Below are 26,845 nucleotides of genomic sequence, written 5' to 3' on the forward strand. Positions count from 1 at the left end.
TTAAGTAGAAAAAAAGGAACATTGATTTTGATTTCTGAGTAAAGCTTTCAGTGACAGCAACTGATCTTATTTGCTTTTAAAACTGCACATTTAGCGTGACAATTATCCAAGATTTGGATATGGAACAACACAATGCTGTTTTCTAATAGTAATTACAGCATGAAATTTGGTGAATATCAGTTTCAGAAGAGATTCTCAGAATCTTTTAGCAAATGCTGTCAATAACAGTCATGAAATGTGGTGGTTTAACACAACTTTTAAATATTTCTAGAAATTCTTGGTAAAATTTAGTTTTTGTTGTTTTTCTTATGGCTGTACCTATCACCCTATACTCTTGTTGTGCATGGCTATCCATATTGCTGACTTTTCCTGTTAGCTAAGAATTAAAGTAATGATCCAGACATTTTAAACTTATTCTTTATATTACAACCTTAACAACTTGGAAAATAGGCACACCTGAGACTATTTCTGACATAGCTAATATCTGTCCATAAACATCAGGGATTCATTCTAAAATAGTTCCTGTTCCAACTTTAATGGAACCCACATTCATTCTTTTGTCCTAAAAGAATAGGAGAAACCACAGAATATGCCATTACTCCTATTTCAATACTAATCAAAAAGTGCCAGCAAACCAATTGGAGAGAAATGATCACACACGTTATTTATCTTGGTAAAGCAAGCTTTTTTACAGAAAATGGCTTTTAAATCTTACCTGCACTGAGCAGCCTAGACATGATCCAGAATTGCAATCACTTCCAATGAAGAAAAGTAATTGGACAGGGTCAAGTTTGGAGCCAAGTTTTTAAAATTTATGAGAATCTTGACTCCAGCCTTAAGCATTGTCAGTGAATCAGATTCTATCACAACTTAAATCTCAAGAGTCTCTATAGAGAACTATTTGGCAAGATTCTATGGTTCTAATCATGATTTTATTTAGGGACTAAGGCACAATTCTTTATTAAAGTTTAAGGGGAACTGTTCCACTATTCATTTTCAATATTGCAATGAAAATCAAAATCTAGACCAAAGATCCAATCTGGGCCTGTTTGGAAAAACCTGAAAAAAAAAATCAACTTACTAGTATCTACCCATAGCATGTTGACCTAAAACAAGTAGACTGCCAGATATGTTCTCAGTAAAGATTGGTTTATTCAGGATCAGTGGAGAATTGCAATTTTGGGTCTGCAACCGCGGTGAGCCATGTGCGAGTTCCCACATGGCTAGGGAAGGAGAGCACTTTTATAAAGAGGAAAAGGAAGTCAGGAGGGCTGTAGCAAACAGAGTCCACGGATTTTTATTGGCTGAGTCTTTGCCTGGAGAGAAGAGGAGTTTTTCTTCTTTCTGCTGGGCTCTGCTATCATCTCAGGGCACGAGAGCTCCCCCTTATAGTCCCCTAACTCAGAGGTTTCTGTTTATTAATTTTTTACAGGGTCTATAATATTAGTTTAGTGTTCTCTTTAGTCTCTTCTCTTTAGTCTTCTCTGCATGCACACACACACAGAGCTCTAATAAATGCTTTAATTTCCCTTTTTCCCATCAGAAAAGTAATTCTATAGTAAAAGAACAAAACAAAAAACAAACCAAAAAAAACCCATTTCATCCAACTTGTGCCTAATTCCACTTGTATGTAATGAAATAAGTTATTTTCCAGATTATGCTCTTTATATTGGTGACCTTTTTTCCCTTTTACACTTGGAGAAGTGAAATAATCATGCTTTCAGCTATACAAAACACCATGAAACCAATAAAAAGAAAATTCTCAATTATTTTGCTTATGAATATTTCTACATTGCATGATGAATAGAGATTTTAATTTATAAAATATAAACAGCTAATTATGGCACACTTTCTCAGTGATATGTTGTTATTCAAATTAAAATATTGTCAGAAGCAAAAGATAAAACCGTGAAGATAAAACTATATAAAACTTGTATATGAATGTGAACAAAGTCCAGAAGAGAACATGAAAAATGTAAGCAATTAATTTTTAAGTTTTAATTGCATCACATTTATTGATTTTTAATCTGGCTTTCTTTATCACTCAAATTCTAAAAATTTTCTGAATAATGAACTGGGAAAACTATCACTTGACTAATTTGAACTCTATAATTTTATGTTTTCTTTATCCATTAGCTTACCAAGTTTTCCAATTTCAAGTTACTATAATGCTTAATGAAATAATGTTTGAATGATTTAAGAACAGTGTTTGAGGAACATAGGGTTAAGTAGGTCAAGAGAAGTAGCTCTTTTACCATAAAAATGGAATTGGCTTGCTAGACATAATCCATTATCTATGACAAGAAATAAGTTACAAGAAAATGCCTATGTTTTACTGTTTTACTTTCCTTTTTGAGAAATGTCTATAAAGTCTCATTAGATAGATAATATGGCAATCACGAACTATTGATTCACTGGTAGAAGTTGAGACTGCAGGGTGTGGTCATTATAGCTGAAATAAACATCTGGATAATATGAACTCAAGATGTTTCAGGGATTTCCCTGGTGGCACAGTGGTTAAGAATCCGCCTGCCGGGCCTCCCTGGTGGCGCAGTGGTTGAGAGTCCGCCTGCCGATGCAGGGGATACGGGTTCGTGCCCCGGTCTGGGAGGATCCCATATGCCGCGGAGCGGCTGGGCCCGTGAGCCATGGCCGCTGGGCCTGCGCGTCCGGAGCCTGTGCTCCGCGACGGGAGAGGCCGCAACGGTGAGAGGCCCGCATACCGCAAAAAAAAAAAAAAAAAAAAAAAAAAAAAAAAAAAAAAAAAAAAAAAAAAAAAAAAAAAAGAATCCGCCTGCCAATGCAGGGGACACGGATTCGAGCCCTGGTCCGGGAAGATCCCGCATGCTATGGTGTAACTAAGCCCGTGCACCACAACTACTGAGCCTGTGCTCCAGAGCCCACGAGACACAGCTACTGGGCCCACACGCCACAACTACTGAAGCCTGCGTGCCTAGAGCCCATGCTCCGCAATGAGAATCCACCGCAATGAGAAGCCCACACACCGCAACAAAGAGTAGTCTCCTCTTGCTGCAACTAGAGAAAGTCCACATGCAGCAACGAAGACCCAGCAGTCAAAAGTAAATAAATAAATTTATTTTAAAAATATGAACTCAAGATGTTTGAATATTATAAATCATGTTTTTATCAATAACTAAGTACATTATTTAAAGTTCTTCATTGAATATAAATTTGAATGTATAATATTATCAATAGAAAGGGTTGGATTTTAATTCCACAGATAAAAAAGTCTTAGAATTCTACGCTTAAAAATTTCCCAAGAGGGGCCTCCCTGGTGGCGCAGTGGTTGAGAGTCCGCCTGCCGATGCAGGGGATACGGGTTCGTGCCCCGGTCTGGGAGGATCCCATATGCCGCGGAGCGGCTGGGCCCGTGAGCCATGGCCGCTGGGCCTGCGCATCCGGAGCCTGTGCTCCGCAACGGGGGAGGCCACAACAGTGAGAGGCCCGCATACCGCAAAAACAAAAAACAAAAAAACAAAACAAAACAAAAAAATAAAAAAAATAAAAAAAAAAATTTCCCAAGAAACTCAAGATTAAATTTCTTAGATCCCCATTTCCAGCTATAAAAAAAGCTGGAGCTGAAAGTTTCAAGTACTAATTAACAAAAAGTTTGTTACATGGTTGAATTGCCCTTCCAAAATATTTTGATTCATAGAGAAGTTTCCAAGAAATATCTTACACTAGCCTATTTTTTACATTAAAGAAGAATGAAATTTTTATTTGATCCATTGGGATTAACAATGATCTAATTATAACAAAGGAAATAAGAGAATAAAGGAAAGAATATTTTTTTAAAAATGAAAAAAATAAAATTGTTAACTGCATTGGAGTGAATATGAGTGCTAAACTTCTCCCTATCATAGAGGTTCTAAAATATGATCTAACATTGTTCATAATAACCATTCTGTCTATTTCCAGCACAGTCACATGTATTTTGTAAATAAACTAAAAAATCATTTAAATGGTGGCCAAAATCTTCCAATACATGCAAAAGAATATATATTGGGGAAAAGAGTTTACAAGGCCTTAGAATGTAAAATGAGACCAACAGATTATAGAGTCACTTATGAGCATAAAATTCTATGATTATTCCTAGTTTTAAGTAATTTTTTTAATGAATAGAACTTCATGATCATTTAATTTGAACTCTAAAGCTAGGTTCAATAGAAGCAGCACCTTCTCAGAGATTCTTTTTTTTTAAAGGGTTGTTTTTTTGTTTTTGGTTTTGGGTTTTTTTTTTTTTTTTTTTGCGGTACGCGGGCCTCTCACTGCTGTGGCCTCTCCCGTTGTGGAGCACAGGCTCCGGACGCGCAGGCTCAGCGGCCATGGCTCACGGGCCCATCCTCTCCGCGGCATGTGGGATCTTCCCGGGCCAGGGCAGGAACCTGCGTCCCCTGCATCAGCAGGCAGACTCTCAACCACTGCGCTACCAGGGAAGCCCTCTCAGAGATTCTTGTTCAGATTATTTAATGAGAAATTTCTCTCAGGTGACACTTATATGGGAGTGAGGGATGAAGGACAGGTCAGGGAAAGAACATTGGCAAAGGGATGGGTCCAGCTAAAGCCTATACTCAACTCAGTATTACCTGGCATGATGCATGGCATGTAGAAGATTCTCAACAAATGCCTGCAAATAAATACCATTTCATAATTGATCACTTTGAATTAAGGGGACTGGCAGTATTGGCTGTGAGTTACCTCTGGGATAAGGTATAACCTCAGAGACATATCCAGGTGAGGAAAATGGTTCCATTAGCTGTAGCTGGATTTGGGTCCACCAGGCCTGTAATGTGGGTCTGGGCAGAGCACCAAAAGTTTCTAACAAAGCTAGCAATGTATAGTTGAAGTTGTTGAAATGTATATTCCATGTCCTTGCAGAATCGGAGGTAGAACTAAGCTATCTTCTAGCACATCACATAGTTGCCCTAGTGGAGGATTCCACCAGGCTAGGATGGGTCACTATATTACTTAGAGTAACACTAGCCCCTTTAACAAAGAAATCCTCCCCAGATTCAGCTTTTTAAACAAAATACAAAATTATTTCTCAAGTGTAAGAGTTCTAAGATGGTGCATAACTTTGCCCCAGGGATCCAGATTCTTTCCATCCTACTCCTCAGCCATCAACTACAGTATTGTCCTCGGGTGAACCTTTAAAACTGAAATATGGAGTTTCTATCTCAGATTTGAGGGAAGGGGAAAGAGATGACAGAGAATGATGATCTGTTCTCTTACAGTCCTGGCATATATCACCTCTACTCTTAATCCATTTGAGAAAATTTAGTCATATAATCATACTTAGCTGCAAGAGAGTTTAGCAGATATAGTCTAGCCATATTCATCACCATTATTATATTACAGTGGATAGTGCATTTTGAGGGACAACTAGCCTGTTTATCCATCTATGAAGAATACTGTCTTTATCCATTCAGCCTGCTATAATAAGAATATCATGTGCTGAGTGGCTTATAAACAACATATTTCTCACTGTTCTGGAGGTTGGAAAGTCCCAAATCAAGGTAGCAGCCGATTCAGTGTCTGGTGAGAACCTGTCTCCTTGTACATAGACATTTGTCTTCTTGCTGTATATCCTCAGAAAGCAGAAAGAAGGTAGCTTTTGGAGGTGTTTTTATAAGGGTGTTTTTATCATTCATAAGGGCTCTGCCCTTGTGACCTAATAACCTCCCAAAGACCCCAACTCCTACTACCATCACATTGGGGGTTAGTTTACAACATATTAATTTTGGGGGGATATAAACATTGAGTTATATCAAATACTAAAACATTTATGACTGAAATTCAAGGTGACAATTATTAAGACAGGTTTTCAACACGTGCCTCTGTATTAAAAAATTGAGAAAGAAAAATTAGTCCATTTTGATAGGAGAGAGCATCCTTGAGTGGAAGTTACAAAGTTTCCTCCCTGGTAGTTACCATTACTTGCTGAGTATTGGAAAAATCTGAGTACAAAACTCTCCATGCAACTATTAGTCTGACCTCCAGATAGAAAGACCAGCCTGCCACCGGCAAATACCAGAAGTTACTCCTAGCAATTAGCTAAACTTCCAAAAGCACACGATTTATGTTAACAGGGAGCAAGTGATTTGTTTTAGTATAAATTTAAAATCCTTTAATATACCTTCTAAGAAATTGTCTCATACAATTGCAAAATTAAATGGAGAGGACAAGAAAGAAGAATGCAAAAGTTTTTGCCGACTTGCATTAAGAAAATTTTTTTTTTTTTTTTTTTTTTTTTTTTTTTTTTTTTTTTTTTTGCGGTATGCGGGCCTCTCACTGTTGTGGCCTCTCCCGTTGCGGAGCACAGGCTCCGGATGCGCAGGCCCAGCGGCCATGGCTCACGGGCCCAGCCGCTCCGCGGCATATGGGATCCTCCCAGACCGGGGCACGAACCCGTATCCCCTGCATCGGCAGGCGGACTCTCAACCACTGCGCCACCAGGGAGGCCCCCTAAGAAAATTTTTGAACCAGACTTTGTAACCGTCATTACATTAACTACTCTCCATAATCATTGCGTGTTATTAGTGCCATGCAGTTATGGATGTGGATTAAATGTAACATAACAATCAATTTCAGAAAAGTTAAAAGTAATTTAAAGGCCTTAAGAGCAAAACTAAGGTTTTCCAGCAGAAGAGGAAATTATGCTCAAGACTGGTACATTAATTCCTGCCTAAATTTCCGGCCTCTTGTCATGCCCTACAAATTTTGGACTGGCCTGGCCATTCCCAACAATCGTGAGAGCCAATTTCTTAAAATGAATCATGTATATGTATATACACAGACACACATACACTATTGGTTCTGTTTCCTGTATATATGAAACATATATGTGTATATGTATGTACATATATGAATATATATATATATATATATATATATATATATATATATATATATATATATTCTGTAATATACTATTGGTTCTGTTTCTCTGGAAATGCTGACTGATCCAGTAGGGGAAGCACAACACTGATTTTCTATTAGTAAACTGTATCATTTATTTTTGTTTTTGTGACTGATAATGAGCTGTCTTCTTCTCTTCAATCGCAAACTTCACCTAAGTAAAGTTTCACATGTGTAACAGCATCAGTGACTAAGCTAGAAATGATAGAAACTGTCATAGGTAAAGAGAACAGAAAATGTATTGTACAGAGACCACAGCCCTAAAATAATTTTAAAAAACCCTACAGCCCTGTAATGGCTAAATTATATCTCCTTTCTCAAGTGTGCCCTCTGAGCCATACACTTTGCCTTTTTTATTCTTTTTCTCTTTCTCCTTCCTCCTTTCCAAGGTGCTGCATTCCTCTGTACATTGTCCTGACAGGCTTGATCCCATTTATATGTGAAGTAATTTAATTATATTTCCTATCAGTATTAAGCAGTGCACATAATCTCACATATAATTTTATATCCTTCAAGCAAGTCAAAACTCATTATACTGAAGATAAAAACTTGCCTTGCCTTTAGAAAGTTACCACCACAGAGAATTGTATTGTACCTTCCTGTGATTAATACCATAGCTCACCATTTTTTTCAGTCATTTATATTCTTTTATAATGCTTTATGATATTTAAGTAATACATCTTAATATATTTTAATTTATTCTGTACCTTATAGTTTTTGGTATAATGGTAAATAGAATATTTCTGTTTCCTTTTTAATTGTGTTTTGCTGATATAAAAGAATGATATTTAATTTTATATAATGTCATTGTATCTAATTATTTGGATAAGTTATTAGTCTCAATTTACAGCCTCCTTTGAATTTTTTGTGGAAATTTTAAAGTAATGTTGAATTTTCTATGGCTCTCTTTACAATTTTTAAGATTTTTATTTCCATATTTCTATGAAGATTAAACAATCATAAAATTGTATGCATCTGAAATTTGCCTTGAAACTGTAAAGCAAAAAAATAAAACTGATTTACAAGATGAAAATTTTAAATATTTTTTTATTTCTAATTTAATTTAATTTCCATTGAGAACATTATCTATGAGATCCTGGTTCTCAGAAATTTGTTATGGTTTACTATAGATGTATCACATGACTTTAAATAGTAGAATATTTTTTAAGTATATGGAAATAAATACCAAAATAAGTAGCTAAAAGCTTGCGTAGTGTGGCTTATAGAGAGTGGGAATTTGGGAAGATGCTGTTTTTATATAATACACTTGGAAGGTCTATTTAACTCTTTAAAAGTATGAACATATAACTTCTTAAATCTAACTTTATTTTTTTTTTTGGAGGGGGTCTTTCTCTTCTGTGAATGCTTATTCATGTTCTGTGCCATTTTAAAATTATACCCACACTTCAATTATCCCTTCACTTTGCTTTTACATTTCTTTGTCTTATTTTTTATATTGGTGATTCATTGGTTTTAAATGCTGCAAATATCTTTTCTTAGTCAGTCTCTTGTCCATTAATGTTACCTGTGGTGTTATTCCCTGAAAAAAATTTTTCCTTTAATTTTGATGTAGTCAGCATCTATATTTCATCTTATTGCTTGCCTTTAGGATCTTGTTTAGGTAGTCTGTCTTTAACCATATATCACAAATATATTCTCCTGTATTTTCTTCCATTAGCTCTATGTTTACCTATAGTCTACCTATATATATGGATAAGATAGGGATGCAGTTGTATATTTATTTTAAAATTTTTATTGAGATATAATTGACATTTAATATTATATTAGTTTTAGGTGTACAGAATAATGATTCTATATTTCTATATATTGCAAAATGATTGCCACAATAAGTATAGTTAATATCCATCACCATATATAGCGATGAGAACTTTCTGTGTGTATGATGAGAACTTTTAAGACCCACTCTCTTAGCAACTTTCAAATATACAATACAGTATTATTAACTATAGTCACCATGCTGTACATTATATCCCAAGGACTTAATTATTTTATAACTGGAAGTTTGTACCTTTTGACCACCTTCACTCATTTTGCCCACGCCTCATCCTCCACCTCTGGCAACCGCTAATCTGTTTTCTGTATGTATGAGTTCATTATTTTTTTCTAATTTTATTTTTAATCAAACTGTAATGTAAATTATAGGTAGACAGGCATAGCTGTGACTCTAGATCTTTCTACATATTTAGCTATGAAGGCTTAGGTGAGATTCTCAACCTCTTTGAATCTAAGTTGCTTCATTTGTAAAATTAATACAATAACATCTAATAGGGTTACCACTAAGATTGATTTAGTTGTAGAGCATGTCATATTCTTAATACATTGTCCAGCACACAATGAACACTAAATAGATGAAGGTTAAAAATACACAGAACTGAAAATTTATTTTTTAAATATTTTGAAAGTTTTTCTAATGGCTACTTTGCAACTTGTTAAGTTAATGCCTTCCCACTATAATATACAAGAGATTTATGTACCATAGAAGATAAAAAGTTAAGGCATGGGATGGACAGGATATGTAGTTAATGTAAAATAAAACTATTAAAAGTTCAAATACAGCTTTGTAGAGGTTTAAAAATTAGAATTAATATTCAATTAGTAACCATTAAGAATTTAGTATTTTATTGATATATGTGCCCTCTTTGTATCATAAAGTGTTGAATATACTTAATTTACTTTCCAATAGAACTATAAGATTAATTATATCCATTGCTTTTCTTTCTGTTCATAACTTGTTGTCTGACTGCAGCATTCTTCGGTTCTGAATTGCAAGTCCTGAACTGAATACATTGAAACATTTTATTCCTGTTTTCCCTCCTGACTGGTGCAGGACTAAAGCTATTTCAGTCTCTGACTGGTCTTGCTGAACATCAACAAATGCTTACTTTCACAATGAGGTTTTGTATTATGTTCTACAGTTGAGAAACACTCATATTTGAGGAAAAGATATTGTTAAGCTCCAGTCGAGGCAATCTGAAATGCAAATTTTATTTTGATTTTCTAAGATTTTTAAGGAGGGCACAGTGGTAATAAAGTTGAACGGTGATGTTTATAAAATGGCATAAATATTTATTTTGAGAACTTTATAGAAGAGCTAATTGACTGATATTAATGGGAATGTTTTACCTAAAATTAAATACATCAATTCGCCCTCTCTCTTTGTTGTGGGCAGGATATGAGGTGGGAGGAGAGAAACAGGTGTTCTTCAAGTTTTAAGACATTATTTTTTATGAAAAAGTTGTTCTTTTAAATCTAACTCTTATGTTGTTATTGTTGCTCTTGTTTCCCTTACTTTTGTGCAAGTAACAGCTAACATTTATTGAACACTTGCTATATACTGATCACTATGGTAAATGCTTTACTTATGTCATCTCATTTAATCCAGACTACAAATTTTCTAACAATTGTTTTCCCCATTTTACATATTAAAAAAAGAAACCAGAAAATGTTGGGGACAGGGAATGCATTGCCTAGAGCCTCAGATGTAGTGATTCTTGAAGCTACACTTTGTAACCAGGTATTATTTGATACTGTGCCATACTCTTTTTACAAAGAAAAATAGATGGTTCATTTTAGAGTATGCCCAGAGATGTCTTTTCCACAGAATTGGCATTGGGTCCTGAACTTTCATCATTAAAACTAAATTATTTTGAATTACATAAGCATTATTTAAAAACAGGAGTATTCCTCAACTGATAACATATATTTAATACAGGTATTTAGTGTCTTAGGGGAGACTAGATTATTAGATCTTTCCCCCCCAAAAAATGAACTTGGAAAAGCTCTCTTGTTGCTTGAAGTAGCCTCATATCAACAAGGCCATATCTTCATCCAAATAGAGTCTGCCTGCATTTTGCCAAACACTAATGCAGCCTAAATCTTTTCAGTATTCTGTGAAATGATTTCTCCACAGTCCACCTGCTAACTATGAGCTTTTTTTAATTAATATTTTATTTTTGGCTGTGTTGGGTCTTCATTGCTGTACCTGGGCTTTCTCTAGTTGCAGCAAGTGGGGGCTACTCTTCGTTATGGTGTGCAGGCTTCTCACTGCAGTGGCTTCTCTTGTTGCAGAGCATAGGCTCTAGGTGCATGGGCTTCAGTAGTTGTGGCACGTGGGCTCAGTAGTTTTGGCTCGCGGCCTCTAGAGTGCAGGCTCAGTTGCTGTGGTGCACGAGCTTAGTTGCTCCATGGCATGTGGGATCTTCCTGGACCAGGGCTCGAACCCATGTTCCCTGCATTGGCAGGCAAATTCTTAACCACTGTGCCACCAGGGAAGTCCCCCAATGCTTTTTTTATGTAAGTAGTTCTGATATTAAGTTTAGTCCAATGACTTCAATCAAAAATCCATTTCCTACATAACCTAAATAGAAAAATTCACTATCTTCCATTACTACTAGACTCTTTCCTTGTTTCCAGGGTTTTAGAGGTGAGGAATTGTCAGGGTCAGGAACTACTGGCTGCTAGGAGAAACTCAAGAATTTGAAGTTATAATAGATCCTATTCTTCTTGTCTAAGTCTCTCAGAATATTTTAAAGAATTCTCTCTGCAGGATGAAATGAGAGTTCTTTTACCGGCTAGATTATATGAAATTAAATTTCTGCATGTGATTTGATTTTACTTAGAGCAAATGGGTTGTTCTCAGGTTGATAAGAACCAGTATCTCTCACTTTGCACACTACTTCCTGGCAGAAAGTTATGCACCTCAGAGACTGCAATCATTCTTTTAAGCCCTAGGATAGTGTTTAGCTTATTGCAACAGTAATTTGCTAAATGTGAAGGAAGAATTTAGCATAATCCAAGATTTCTACTCATCCTGGAATAAGCCTGACTATTATCTTATTTGTTCAAAAGAGCTGTTGTAACTTTAAAAGATAGAATTTTTGATACAGCAGTATACGGCTTAAGCATTAGGAGAGCTTGACTCTTTTAGTCTCATGAATGTAATGTTGCTTTTATGATTTCAGAGAAACAGCATTTTCCTAAGCAAAGAGAGACCTTAGAATTTGTGTGACCAAATTGTTTGATTTTTCAAATAAGAAAGCAGATTCAGAAAATGGCTTGCAGAACACTAGGCATCCCTTCCTACCATTCACACACACACACACACACACACGTACACTTTATTATTTCACTGATTACCTTCTTTTCATCCTTTAAATTGAGGTTGAAATTATTTCTTCTAATAAAAATTCCTTAGCCTCCCAACTAGATTATTTCTTCCTGCTATGCCTTTCTCCTACCAAGACATTTACCACAATTCATAGCTTACTTAATTACCAGCCTACCCCCACCAGACTCTAAGTATTTAGTGATAGGGACTATGTCTGTACTGCTCCTGGTCATATCTCTAGAAGCCTGCACAGTTTAAGGTCATATGGCATATGCTCAATAAATATTTGGTGAATGAATAAATGTAGGAATTAATGCAACTTTAACTCAGGACTCAAATAGAGACCCATCATTACCTATCCAGAACTTCTGAAGTTATATTATGTAGACACATCAATGTATAACGCTATGTGTGCAATTTCCTGATTGCCATCATATTCTACACAATAATGTTATTTTTTTGTTTCCTTCTTCCCAGGGAATATTTCAACAAATATATTTTACTGAAAATAATTTCTTTTAGTGTAATAATATTTTATTTTGTTTTGTTTCCCACAAAGAACATCAGAAGAAGTGTGTGTGGTGGGGAGCAGGGCGTTTCTTTCAGACAGCTGATAAGAAAAATTTTAGAGAGGAGAAAGAATCTTGGATTATGTTAATCACTATAAATCACTGGAAGGGCATACATCTTGCTAACTATAGCTAGTCGGATGCTAATCAGAGGCTCATTAGCTTTAGAAATATCAACCTTGTATGATTTCTGTGCTATATATGTCCTCAGAAGACTAATGAGCTGCATTAGAGATATCCAGCCAAGACCCACATATGAATGCATTTTCCCAGTACTTGGATATTGCACAAAAGATGTGAGGAAAGTTAAAGCAAATGACAAAGTTCCATTGAAAAAAATATCAACTTTACATTACCCTAATATTTATGGGGACAGAGGAAGGAGGGAAAGTGAAGTGGAAAGGTGGTATGATCCCTATTAGCCAAATGCAAGTACATCAAAATCTTGCTATTATAATTCAACAGAAAACTTCTTTACAACCCATCACATTTTATTATCTCTCTGAGACAAAACAGAGACCTTACCTCTTCAAATATATTAAACATATATCTTTTACCATATAAATATCAAATCACCTTCAATCATAGAGCATTATTAATTATGCCTATTTTAGGCTTATAGAAAAATATGAATGTTTGTCATAGAAATGCTAATCTTAAGATAATGTTAAAATTATACAAACCATTCAAAAACATCTGTATCTGATAAAAGAGCCACAACAATATAAGCCCAACATAAAAATGCTTGATCATGACTGAATGGGTAGTTGTCCCTAGTTGCATCACTTATTACCTATTTGACGTTAACCTTTCTAAGCCTTAACTTCCTGATATGGAAAAATGAGAATAATAATAACCCCACCTAATAAGTTATTGTGATGTTTAATAATGAAAAGGCCTATAGTATAGTATGTGGCACACAGTAAACATCCAGTGAATATTAGCTATCTTTGTTTGCTTAAGTTTCTAGATTTAGTGTATAAGAAGACTCAAATGTACATATATTACCAATTATGCTATGATAACACTATTTCTAAAATGGCAAATTAAATTCTTGAAATTATTCCTGATTTAGAAAAATAAAGCATCGTTTTTCTCAGTAACAGATAAGCAAACAATGGTAGTTTTAATACCACTTCCAGGACTGTTTGTTTTGTTTTCTGTTGGGTCTCTATCATTGTATATTTTATTTCCCCAGTGTTTAAAAGATTGGAAGTGAAAAAACATAAACATAGATATACAGGCTAGAAAATGAGAATCCCAGTGTTAATTGAAGTCATTTCAAGAGGATTTCAGCAAACTCCTTTCTCATCAGTCCAAACACCCTTTAGTATTTGGTATTTAACAGAAATCCTAATGATCAACTTACTTTGGCAATATGAACTAACCCAATTCAGCCATGTTATTTGGACATTGCTCCTATTAGCTAATTCCCTCTGGCTCAAAAAAGAGTAATACAAAGATACGAAAAAACAAAAGCCCATAACTCAGTTCCAGACATGTTTCCACTTCCTCCAATACCCAAGCACGCATTTATCCTGTGCCTCAGTTTCTTTTGGTTAAGTGGGAATTAAATTACTAAATATGGAAGAGTAACAAAATAGATAGCCAGAACACTTTCCAAAACTAAATTTATGTGTTGCTGCTAATTTGCATATTGCTGCCCAATTTGAAGTCTGTTGAGATGCCGTATGCTTAAAGCAAAAATATGAGGTAATCACCAAGTCATTAAGTATTTAGAAAGAAGCAACTCTATCTTCTAATCTGGAATGGAGGTCAGGGCAAATGAAAAGTAAGAATAAGATTCGGTGTCTTCCCCAAAAGAACATATTACAGTATATAAACATATGTAGAGTCTAAAAGCACATGATAGTGTCACATAACAATATAAACAACAATTCAAGAGATGCCAAAGGGAAAGGCATGTAATACAGGGAAGTAAGAGGTAAGAAGCAACCAAGAAAAACAAACACGCTGAATTAACAAAACTTTCCATGAGTAATTTCCCCAGGTGACCTACGAAAAAGGAAGGTGATGATGCCAGGATATACAAGTAGAGTTTCCCAGCATATAGACAAATATATGACAATAGATAACACTACAAATGGAAAGAAAACTTCTAAATGCGTTAAAATAACATTTTTTTCCAAGAGAGAAAACCTGAAGCATTTATGCTTAGTTGGAATAAGTTTGCTACGCACATTTTTCTTAGTGTGCATAGGTGGAGCAAAAAGCAAACTGAGAAGCTGAGCCTAATATATTTTGGTACATATTTTAAAGAACTGTAAATGATTTGTGAAAGGGAAGATATCCAGTCAACTTTGTAGTAAAAAATATTTATTCACAGAGAATTTTGTAATTTGTCAACAGCCCAATGCTGTTGGGGATCATCAGTTCCAAAATTTTCTGGGCATTTACATATTTCAGACAGGAAAACCAAAACTGGAGCTGTCTTTTTAAAACTAGTGTTTTGGGCCACTGTCCAAAAAAGAATAATAATAGGTTGTTCCTTCACGAAGGATAGTAAGACCTAATTAACGTGTAAACATGCATGCACCAAAATCAAGATAATGAACACATCTGTAACTACCAAAAATTTATTTAAGTCCCTTTGTAATTTCTACCTTCAGCCCCTTACTGTCTCCCTCCATCCCCACACACATAACAACTGACCTGCTTCTGTCTCTGCATTTTATAGAATTTTATATAAATGAAATCATATAGTTTTTGACTGGCTTATTTCATGCAGAAAAGATTTTTGAGAATTATACCTGTTGGAGCATGTATCAATAGTCAATGCTTTTTCCTTGCTAAATAATGTTCAATTTTGTAGGCATTTATTATACATTATTTATCCATTCATCTGTTGGTAGATATTTGGGTTGTAGTTATGTCTTTAAGTATACATATGTATGTTTTTATTTCTCTTGGATAAACATATAGGAGGAAAATGTCTGGGTAATATGGCGTGTATACGTTTAACTTTTCAAGAAACTATGAGACTTTGTCCAAACTTCTTCCACGTACTACTAAACTCTTGATATGGCCAGTCTATTTAATTTTAGTCACACTAATAGTTGTGTAGCGGTTCCACATTGTGGGTTTGATTCACTGTTTCCTTAGTGATTAATGGTAATCCACATCTTTTCTTATGCTTATTTCTCATATGCATATCTTCTTTAGTGAAGACTCTGCTCATATCTTTTGTCCATTTATTACTGATTTGTCTTCTTATTTAGTTTTAAAGATTTTTATCTGATACAGATGCAAGTGCTGTATCAGATATATGGCTTGCAAATATTTCCTCCCAGTTTGTGAGTTGTCTTTTGATTCTCTTAACAGTATCTTTCAAAGAGCAGAAGTTTTTAATTTTGATGAATCCACATTTATCTTTTATGCTTCATGTCTTTGATGTCATATCTAAAAATAGAAAATTGCCCAACTTAGTTCTAAAAGGTTTTTATCCTCTTATTCTATAAGTTTTATAATTTTAGATTTTACATTTAGGTGTTTATATTTACATTTAGAATAATGTAGTTTGTTTCCCCAACTTTGTTCTTCTATTTCAAATTTGTTTGGCTTTTGTATGCACTTTGTATTTCAAATGAATTTTAGAATCAGTTTGTCAATTTCAATAAAAAATTGGATAGCAATTTGGAAGGCATTGTTTTGAATCTAAATATATATTAGTTTTGGAAGATTTGATTTTTTTTTTTGTTTTGTTTTTTGTTTTTTGTTTTTGCGGTATGCGGGCCTCTCACTGTTGTGGCCTCCCCCGTTGCGGAGCACAGGCTCCGGATGCGCAGGCCCAGTGGCCATGGCTCACGGGCCCAGCCGCTCCGCGGCATATGGGATCCTCCCAGACCGGGGCACGAACCCGTATCCCCTGCATCGGCAGGCTGACTCTCAACCACTGCGCCACCAGGGAGGCCCGGAAGATTTGATTTTTAAAAATATTGAAAAATTAGACCCATGAGCATAGTACATCTTTCTATTTATTTAGATCTTTAACTTTTTTTTTTTTTTTTTTTTTGTGGTACGCGGGCCGTTGCGGAGCACAGGCTCCAGACGCGCACGCTCAGCGGCCATGGCTCACGGGCCTAGCCGCTCCACGGCATGTGGGATCTTCCCAGACCAGGGCACGAACCCGTGTCCCCTGCATCGGCAGGCGGACTCTCAACCACTGCGCCACCAGGGAAGCCCTAGATCTTTAACTTCTTTCAGCAATGTTTTGTTATTTTCAAATGTTCAAGTCCTACATATCTTTTGTCAAAGGTATCTCTATACAGTTCATATTTTCAATGCTAACGTAAATGGTATCATTTTTGTAATCTCAGTTTGTGATTGTTCATTGATAATTATAGAAATAAAATTCATTCATGTTTATTGATCTAATATTCTTTAATCTTCCTAGAATCATTTTTTAGTTCCAATAGCTTTTTTTTGAGGATTCCATCACATTTTTCACATAGGTGATCATGTATTTGGTGAATAAAGAGATTTTAAAATTTTCTACTTTTTCCTTTCCAATTTGAATGTCTTTAATTCCTTTTTTTTTGTTCTTTAATGCACAGGCTAAAGCCTCCTGTTAAGTAGAAGTGATGAGGAAAGTCATTCTTGTCTTTTTTCTCATCTTAAAAAGAAAGCATTTATTCTTTCCTAATAATAGTCATTATTCATCAATAATGAATGTAACATTTATCAATAAGGATGATAGCTGTAGGTTTTTCAAAGAGTACCTTCAACAGGTTGAAGAAGTTCCCTTTTATTCTTAATTTTCTGGGTTTTCTTTTTTTTTATCAAGAATAGATGTCAAATTGTGTAAAATGGGCTTCCCTGGTGGTGCAGTGGTTAAGAATTCGCCTGCCAATGCAGGGGAAACTGGTTCGAGCCCTGGTCCCGGATGATCCTGCATGCTGCAGGGCAACTAAGCCTGTGAGCCACAACTACTGAGCCCGTGTGCCACAACTACTGAAGCCTGCAAGCCTAGAGCCCGTGTGCCACAACTACTGAAGCCTGCAAGCCTAGAGCCCATGTTCCACAACAAGAGAAGCCACCACAATGAGAAGACCGCGCACCACAACAAAGAGTAGCTCCCACCCACTGCAACTACAGAAAGCCCATGTGCAGCAACGAAGACCCAACGCAGCCAAAACTAAATAAATAAATAATTTTATTTTTTAAAAATTGTGTAAAATGCTCATTCTGCATCCATAAAATAATCAAATGTTTTTTAAATTTTGATTTTTAAAAAAGGTGAATTATATTTATTGATACCCAAATGTAAAACCAATCTTGCAATCCTGAGATAAACCTCACTAGTCCTGATGTATATTGTATACATTTATATTTATATATAAATATTTTACATTATTTATATATTCATTTATATTTATTGATATTGTATTCTTTAACCTATAAACATATATATACATATTTATGTATAGATATATTTACATATACAGTTGACACTTTGAACAGCATGGTTTTGAACTGTGCAGGTTCTTTTTTTTTTAAACATCTTTATTGGAGTATAATTGCTTTACAATGTTGTGTTAGTTTCTGCTTTATAACAAAGTGAATCAGTTATTCATATACATATGTCCCCATATCTCTTCCCTCTTGCATCTCCCTCCCTCCCACCCTCCTTATCCCACCCCTCTAGGTGGTCGCAAAGCACCAAGCTGATCTCCCTGTGTTATGCAGCTGCTTCCCACTAGCTATCAATTTTACGTTTGGTAGTGTATATATGTCCATTGTGCTGGCTCTCTTATACAGTATTTTTTTAGTAGTAGTAAATATTACATACAGTACTACATGATCCGAGGTTGTTTGAATCTATGGATGCAGATACAGAGGAACCTTGGTTAGGAAGGGACAACAATAAGCTATACGCATTGTTCAAGGATCAACTGTATATAGCTGGATTCAATTTGTAAATTTTTTTTTTTTTTTTTTTTGGCGGTATGCGGGCCTCTCACTGTTGTGGCCTCTCTCGTTGCAGAGCACAGGCTCTGGACACGCGGGCTCAGCGGCCATGGCTCCCGGGCCCAGCCGCTCCGCAGCATGTGGGATCTTCCCGGACTGGGGCACGAACCCGTGTCCCTTGCATTGGCAGGCAGACTCTCAACCACTGCGCCACCAGGGAAGCCTCAATTTGTAAAATTTTTTAAAGAAATTTTGCACAAATATTTCTGAAGACTATTGTTTCTAACTTTATTTTCTTTCAAAATTTGTCTGGTTTTGATACCATGACCTCATACTGGCCCTTCTATAAAAGCTTTTATTGAATTGCTATTATCTCTTTCTTCAAAGTTTGGATGAATTCCCTAGCAAAGTCACCTGGGCTTGAAGTTTTCTTTATGAGGAAGTTGTTAACCACAAATCGGTTTCTTTTTACAGATAAATGGCTAAGAAGTTGGATTTTCTATATAGATGATCATATCATATGTAAAAACAGACAGCTTTATGTCTTTCTTTCCAACCTGTATACCTTTTACTTCCTTTTTGTCTTATTGCACTATCCAGAAACTCCAGTATGATGTTAAAAAGGAGTGATGAAAGGGGACTTTCTTGCCTATACCTAATCTTACTGGGAAAGCTTCAGGCTTCTCACTATTAAGTATTATGTTAGCTGTAGGCTTTTTTTTTTTTTTTTGGACAATCTTTATCAAGTTGAGGATGTTTCACTCTATTCCTAGTTTACTGAGGGTCTTAAAATGAATGAGTGTTGGATTTTGTCAGATGATTTTTCTGATACAGTTGTGTAATTTTGCCTTTTTAAGCCTGCTGCTGTAATGAATTACATTAATTGCTTTTTGTTTGTTGAAACTGCACCCCTGGAATAAATCCCTCTTTGCCATGGTGTATAAAATTCTTTTTATACATTGTTGACTGTGATTTGCTAATATTCTATTAAGGAATTTTACATCTATGTTCATGAGAGAGATTGGTCTATAGTGTTCTTTTCGTGTAATGCCTCTGTCTGGTTTTGGTATTGGGGTAATGCTGGCCTGATAGGATGAGTTAGGAAGTATTCCCTTTGCTTCTGTCTTCTGAAAGAGATTACAGAGAATTGTTATACTCTTTTCTTCAAATGTTTGGCAGAATTCATCAGTGAAGCCGACTGGAACTCATGTTTTTAAAGGTCATTCATATTACTTCAATCTTTTTAACAGATAAGCCTATTCAAATTGTCTATTTCTTCTTCTGTGAGTTTTGGCAGACTGTGTCTTTCAAGAAATTGGCCCATTTCATCTAGGTTATCAAATTGGTGTGTGTAGAGCTGTTCATAATATTTCTTTATTATTATTTTAATTTCCATGGGATCTATAGTGATGACCCTCTTTCATTTTTGATATTAGTAATTTGTGTCCTCTCTCTTGTTTCCTTAGTTTGTCTGGCTAAATGTTTATTGAATTTATTGATCTGTTCAAAGAAGCATCTTTGATTTTGTTGATTCTATTGACTTCCTATTTTAATTTCATTGGTTTCTAGTCTAATTCTTATTGTTTATATTTTTCTTCTTCTTTTGATTTAATTTGTTCTTCTTTTTCTAGGTTCCTAAGGTGGACACTTAGGTTATTGATAGTAGATCTTTCTTCTTTTCTAATATATGCATTTAATGCTATAAATTTCCCTCTTTTGCCTTTGCTGCATCTGAGAAAGTTTGATAAGATGTGCTTTCCTTTTCATTTAGTTCAGAATATTTTAAAATTTCCCTTTAGATTTCTTCTTTGACTCATGTGATTTTTCTTTAGAAATTGTGTTGTTTAATCTCCACGTATTTGGGGGCTTTCCAGTTTTCTTTCTGTATTGATTTCTATATAGTTTAATTCTATTGTGATCTTGGAGCAGACATTGTATGGTTTTTATTCCCTTTAATTTTTAAGGACTAAATAAAATAACAAATATATTTGCTAGTTGGGAGTTTTTTAAAATATCTGGATGCTCTGAAGGCATTTAATATAAAACTATAATATCGTACCACTCACGGGCAACTGAAATAAATTTTTCTTCTGGTAATATAGAGTTATAATGATCATGTTGGACTTTCTTCTTTCAAGTTGTACTTTTTCATATATATATGTATGCATATGTGTGTGGATATATATTCCTCTTAGTCTCTACCCTAGAGATCCTCTATGTGCAGAGGTATAGCCAAGTCTCTTGACTGTCATAGCAAGATTCCAGATATAGAAACAGTTATTCATCAACCCTCATTTTGAACCCCAACCCCAGGCCCTCTACATAAAAGAAATGTATGCAATATCCTGGGAAGGAAAGAGCTGTGTGGAAAACTGAAGAATTGTTTCACGAAGAATGTCAACCCCTCTGCTGGAGACCCCCTTTTTTCCTTCCCCAACTTCTGAAAAAAAAATATGCTTCTCTTCTTTCCAGGAGGTAGAATAAACAATGCCCATCATAGGAGGGAACAGCAAGTAAACTTTGGAAGGAAGTAGTAAAGGGAATAAAGGTTACCTAAGTATCAAAAAACTAGAACTAATTAGTGGCCCCCATGTTGGGACCTCAGCAAAAACAATGGCTGTGTCAGTAAACAAACCCAAAGATGCAATGACTTCTTAAGTCAGGTTCATAAATTTATTAGGTTTGAGGGATATCCAGGTTACATGCACAAATATTTATACTTCTCTCACATTTTACAGTAGCTTGAACTTTAATACTTCACTGGGATTCATGGATTTTTTCTACAAATGTTTATTTGTATTTAAACAGATGTAATTTAATCTGGTGAAATAAAACCATGAAATAGGGGTAGAAAGATCAGTATCTAAAAAAGACATGTTATAGGAACAGAGGAGGACAAAGACTGTGAAACAGCAAGAGGAGAGTTAATCTAGGGAAATTATAAAGAAAGACATTATTATCTCAAAAAATAAACATGTAAAAGAAAAATGAACTGTCTAAATATGGCATTCTTATTTTTTCTTTTTTAGTTATCTCATATTTATTCATTCATTCAACCAACAGTTATTATGTGTCAGTGCACCATTACTATGTTTAAAATATATTTTTATTGGTAACATATCACACATATTCTGGTTGCAAAAAATCTAATATAGGTAAAGGATTCTAGGAGAAAAACAAATAAAACAACACTAAGCAGGTAACCTTAAGTAGTAATGGATCAACAATCAGATCTGGTCTTTTGTCCTCTGTTTAAGGTTGTTGAGAATCTGATACATGAATTATTGAATTTATGTTGTGTTTCAATCTACACGTAACATTAGGTTGAAAGCATTTTTAAAGTATTATGTTACTGGAGAAATCCATCACTGGTTATTCAACTCATTTTCAACAGAAGGGAAAAAAAACTTTTGTGTTAAGAACTAAATCAAATGAAGTCTCCTCAGAATATCTTCTTTATTATTTCAGAAAGTAAGTATTTGAACTTTAAAAAGCTAACTAAGTACATTCTAAGAACTGATTTTTTTTTTTAATGAAGTTACCGGCAACAACAAAATCTTGTGAATCTTTTCTCCTGCTTATTTTAAAATAACATTGAAAATTCTTTGTAGAGAGCACAGCATATACTATACAAATAACAAAATCACCCACAATCTCTTATTTTTACATTCTTTTACTTATTATTCCAAGTATATAATGAAATATATGTATTTTCTTATAGAAGTAGTATCTCTGCTTTTAAACTTTTTTCAACAAAATAATAAAATGTGAACATTACCCATAATCACAATTATACCTCCATAACATCATTTTAAATGGAGACACAGTATTCCATTATTTACTGTATCATTCTTCCTAGATATTTAGTTGGTTCCCAAATTGTCACTTTATGCAACAAGCACATTGCAGTAAACATACTTGATGCATAAATGTTAGGTGACAACTTTATGTCCTTTTGACCCATTCCTAGCAGTGAATTTTGTGGACCAAAGGATATAATCATTTTTAAAGATTTTGACCTATATTCAAATTCCTATATTAAAGGTTGCAGCAATTTGCATATTTTCCTGTATATTTGGCAACATTAGATGTTAACATGGAAAGAAAAGGTGACCAACTGAAATAGATTAAACACAATTTTACTTTCTTATCTTTGAGACACTTTAAGAATTACCAAAAAAATCAACATAAAACTTTATGCTTTAACTTAACAGTTACAACCACAATCAACAAACAAATCAAAAAGTTTTATGTATTTGTTCTGATCACACTGAAAAATGAGACCCTCCTGGTTGGAGCAGCACAACTGAAATTCAAAGAAACATTGAAATAATGAAACCAAAAGATAAACCTGATGAAACTACATTTCAAAGGTGAGGCACAATGAAAAAGGGATTCCACATATCATTAATGAGTACTTGGAGAGTTTCGGGTTTGGCCATGGGTTTTCTGACCCACTGAACCTTAAAAACTTGGTGGTAGTGGTGGGGGGTGGAATTTGGGGGTGGGGGAGAGATGTGCTCCATGGCAAGGAAATACAAATTATGTGATAGTGATTTGAGCCAACCAGAATAATTTGGAGATTCACTACTACAACTCCACTCCACAATAAAATTTGATACATTGAAGATAATTGATAATTAGGAAGAAATTGACACAAAACTAATGTATAGATACTGTAAAAGAAACAACATGCAAAACCATAGAGAAGTAAAAAAGAAAAAAGTGAAAAACACATTGAGTATTAAAATCATTTGTCACCATCATCTCTTTATGCAAATTCTTATTTTTAAAATCTTCCTTTTAATTTGTTTTAGAGTTTAAAGTATAATAAGCCATTCTGATTCCTCTAAATACATATTACTTTTAGATACAAGAAGACATTTCTCAGTAATAGAGAGTGAATTTTAGCTGGGCTCTAAATATGAAGTCCTAGGAAAGAGTAAATGCAAGTCAAATTTCTAATTTCACAAATTTAACTAATTATCTAACAGGTTTCTCTGATCTATCGTAACGTTTTCTGAACCAGTCTCTTACTTTTCTTCTTATTTCTTTCTCTTTTTTTTTTTTTTTGTCTTATGCTCTCTACTTGTCTCTAAGATTACAGTAAGAATCTCAAAACTTGGGATATTTTACTGAAGATAGCACCAGTTCTTTTAGGGTTCTTTCTGTACCAAGATAAAATATATTCCATTAATGTCAGTATCAGGAAAATAAGTTTCTTTCTTTAGGCATCAGTAGACTGTAGTTGAGCCTTTTTCTATGTTTTCATCTTTTCTGGACTGTGAAATCAAAAGACTGACACAGTTTAATACACATACGGAGAAACACAAAAACATGTCACTAGATTTAGTGCAAGATGTAGATATTTTCCAGTAAATATAAAAGCTGATTTCTTTCAAGTTAGTGTGTAAATATAACTGATGTCATCACTCTGGTAGCTCCACATTAATTTCATACTACTCAAGCTGTATCCAAGAATACAGTGAAACTTTTCAGGGCAAGGATCCTATCTATCTCACTCATTTTTAAATTTCTGTGCCTTGCAAATTGTGGTGCATAAAGTAGGTACTTGTCTTAGTCATAACAAAATATCAGGTTGCCATAACAAAATATCATAGACTAAGTAACTTAAACAATAGGCATTTATTTTTCATAGTTCTGGAGGCTGGAAAGTGTGACATCAGGGTGCCAGCACAGTTGGGTTCTGCTAGAGAACTTCTTCCTGGCTTTCACAAGGCTGTCTTCTTGCTATATCCTCATATGTTGGAGAGAGAGAGCTCTGGTGTCTCTTCTTCCCAGCATGGGGGCTCCACCTTTATGACCTCATCTGAGCCTAATTACCTCTCAAAGGCCCTACCTCCTAACACCATCACACTGGGGGGTGAGGCCTTCAACAGATGAATTTTGGGGAGGACACAATCAGTCCCTAACAGTGTTTAAACATATTTGTCAAATAAAAGTGGATTAAAATAAAGTATCAATGGCAGGAGTGATAAATCTTACCATGTCCATACAGATAGGTCAAGCATAGCAAATTGGTCAAATGCTGGGTCCCATTTGACTCAGCTCTGTACTAGTACAATTAATATATTGATCTCAGATATAATAATGTCTTACGTGATTTTTTTAATTCCCATATAAAGATGTTGACACTTTATTGTGCATATAATTTGAATGGAAGCTTCCATTAAAGATTTCATAAAGATTCTTCCATAAATATTCCAAGGATCTTCTCTCCATTTTTCACTTAATTTTTCTATATGCTCTTAATCTTGCTAGAAATCTACAATTAATTTTTTTCATGGAAGAGAGACAATGCTTATTATTAATTCTCAAACCTGTGCATAATATTTTCTTCCAAATACTTTGTGTAGTGGACTTTGCAATCCTGTTTAATGGTTGACTAACCTAATTGTTCCAAAATATAAAAATGTCTGTGCCACTCTTTCAATTCCCACTGTATAGATGTTAGTACTATATTGTGGGTACAATTTTAATGGAAGCCAGAATTTTTTCCTTATGCTTCACAATACACGGAGTCCCCAAAGTACAGACTTTATTCCCCTCTTCACTTTCACCATAAAGGCCCTTAAATTTCTCCACTGATTTTTTTTTTTTTTTTTTTTTTTTTTTGCGGTACACTGGCCTCTCACTGTTGTGGCCTCTCCCGTTGTGGAGCACAGGCTCCGGACGCACAGGCTCAGCGGCCATGGCTCACGGGCCCAGCCGCTCCACGGCATGTGGGATCTTCCCGGACCGGGGCACGAACCGTGTCCCCTCCATCGGCAGGCAGACTCTCAACCACTGCGCCACCAGGGAAGCCCTCTCCACTGATTTTTGCCAACTGGTAATTTCATAACCACTTTTTCCCCTTTCTGAGAAATTTTGAGAATTAGACAATGATATATCATGAAGCTGGAGAGGCAGTAGAATTTGGGTGTAATTAAGCAAGCCCTTGGAAATTTTTACCTAATACCAAATTGGACTCAGTAAAATCAAATCAAATAATTTATTCTTCCTCCTCTTTCTTTAGCCAAAATATGATTTCTCCCTCAATTCAATTTTATTACAACTAGTAACATAAGTAGAGTGTACAATTTCTAATAAATAGGACTTGTGGGAAGTTATATATCCAATCACCAGTTATATAATTTTCTTGCTATAAGGAATATCTTCTAAGTTTGAAACAACCAGTGTTCAAATAACCATTTAGAGGAGAGAAAATATGAAGTCTGCTGGTAGCATGGTCCCAATTTACGGTATGGAATAAATACAGCTATTTACATGTCCTTTGCTCTCTGTTATACAAACACTAGAGAAAGGAATAATTTATAGATTCCTGCTTCCCTGGAAAGGCTGTAGTATAAGCTCAACATCTCCTAATACACATTTTAAAAAATGGTTTAGTCTGTAAAGAAGTTAGTAATGGACAGATCAAAAAGCAAACCCAGATTTGTTATTCACTAGATGAACTATCATCATGTGAGCAAAATTTTCAATAAGTATCTATGCACATAATGTTGACATTGTTCTTGTGGTAAGAACGGTTTAAATTGTGAAGGAAGTTTGAGAAAATCTTAGGGTCAGCTCTCTTAACTTTAGAAATAATTGCAGAGAATTCTGAACAGAAATCTAATTGTCCGAGCTGCAGATATTCTTAACATGTTTTCATTTAGCAACCCTGCCCTAGTTTCTTTTAATAAAGAATAGCAAGTCCGTGTTATTTAAGGTGTCATATATTAATTGGTTATGAGAAATGCTCAGCGACTTCTTTGAGACTTGACAGTTGCCTTGCATAGCAAGCACAGCCCTGTTTTACTTGCTGCACTCAATTAAAATCTGGGTCTGCTGAGCAGTTTCTAGGTAGAGACCCAGTCTGATAGCTAATCATTAGTTCATATCCTAATGACACAAAAACATTCCTGGAGACATTTAATTTTTAGCACCAGAGGTTTTCTTGATAAAAGATTTTTCTTAATAGCTAATAAAGTCTTACTTTAAAATCGTACTTTAAAAATCAGAAATGGCATCACTGCCTAGTAAAATAAAGGAACAATCACTGAAAGGAGAAGAAAAATAACGATTGTTGTCATCACTTGACAATGTATTTAAAGTGCTACTTTGTACAATAAGAATTTCTTCTACACTCAGGAAGGAAATAAGATGGTAGAGCTAAAATAATTAGGCCAAATTATGCTTAGTTTTTCAGCTCATTTTAGAGGTGTATCTGCATGTTTATTACTGAAAGTGTGACTTTCTTCATCAAGACTTGTTCCCA

This window comes from Mesoplodon mirus, assembly GCF_964341445.2.
Source record: "Mesoplodon mirus genome assembly, chromosome: 16".
NCBI lineage: Eukaryota > Metazoa > Chordata > Mammalia > Artiodactyla > Ziphiidae > Mesoplodon > Mesoplodon mirus.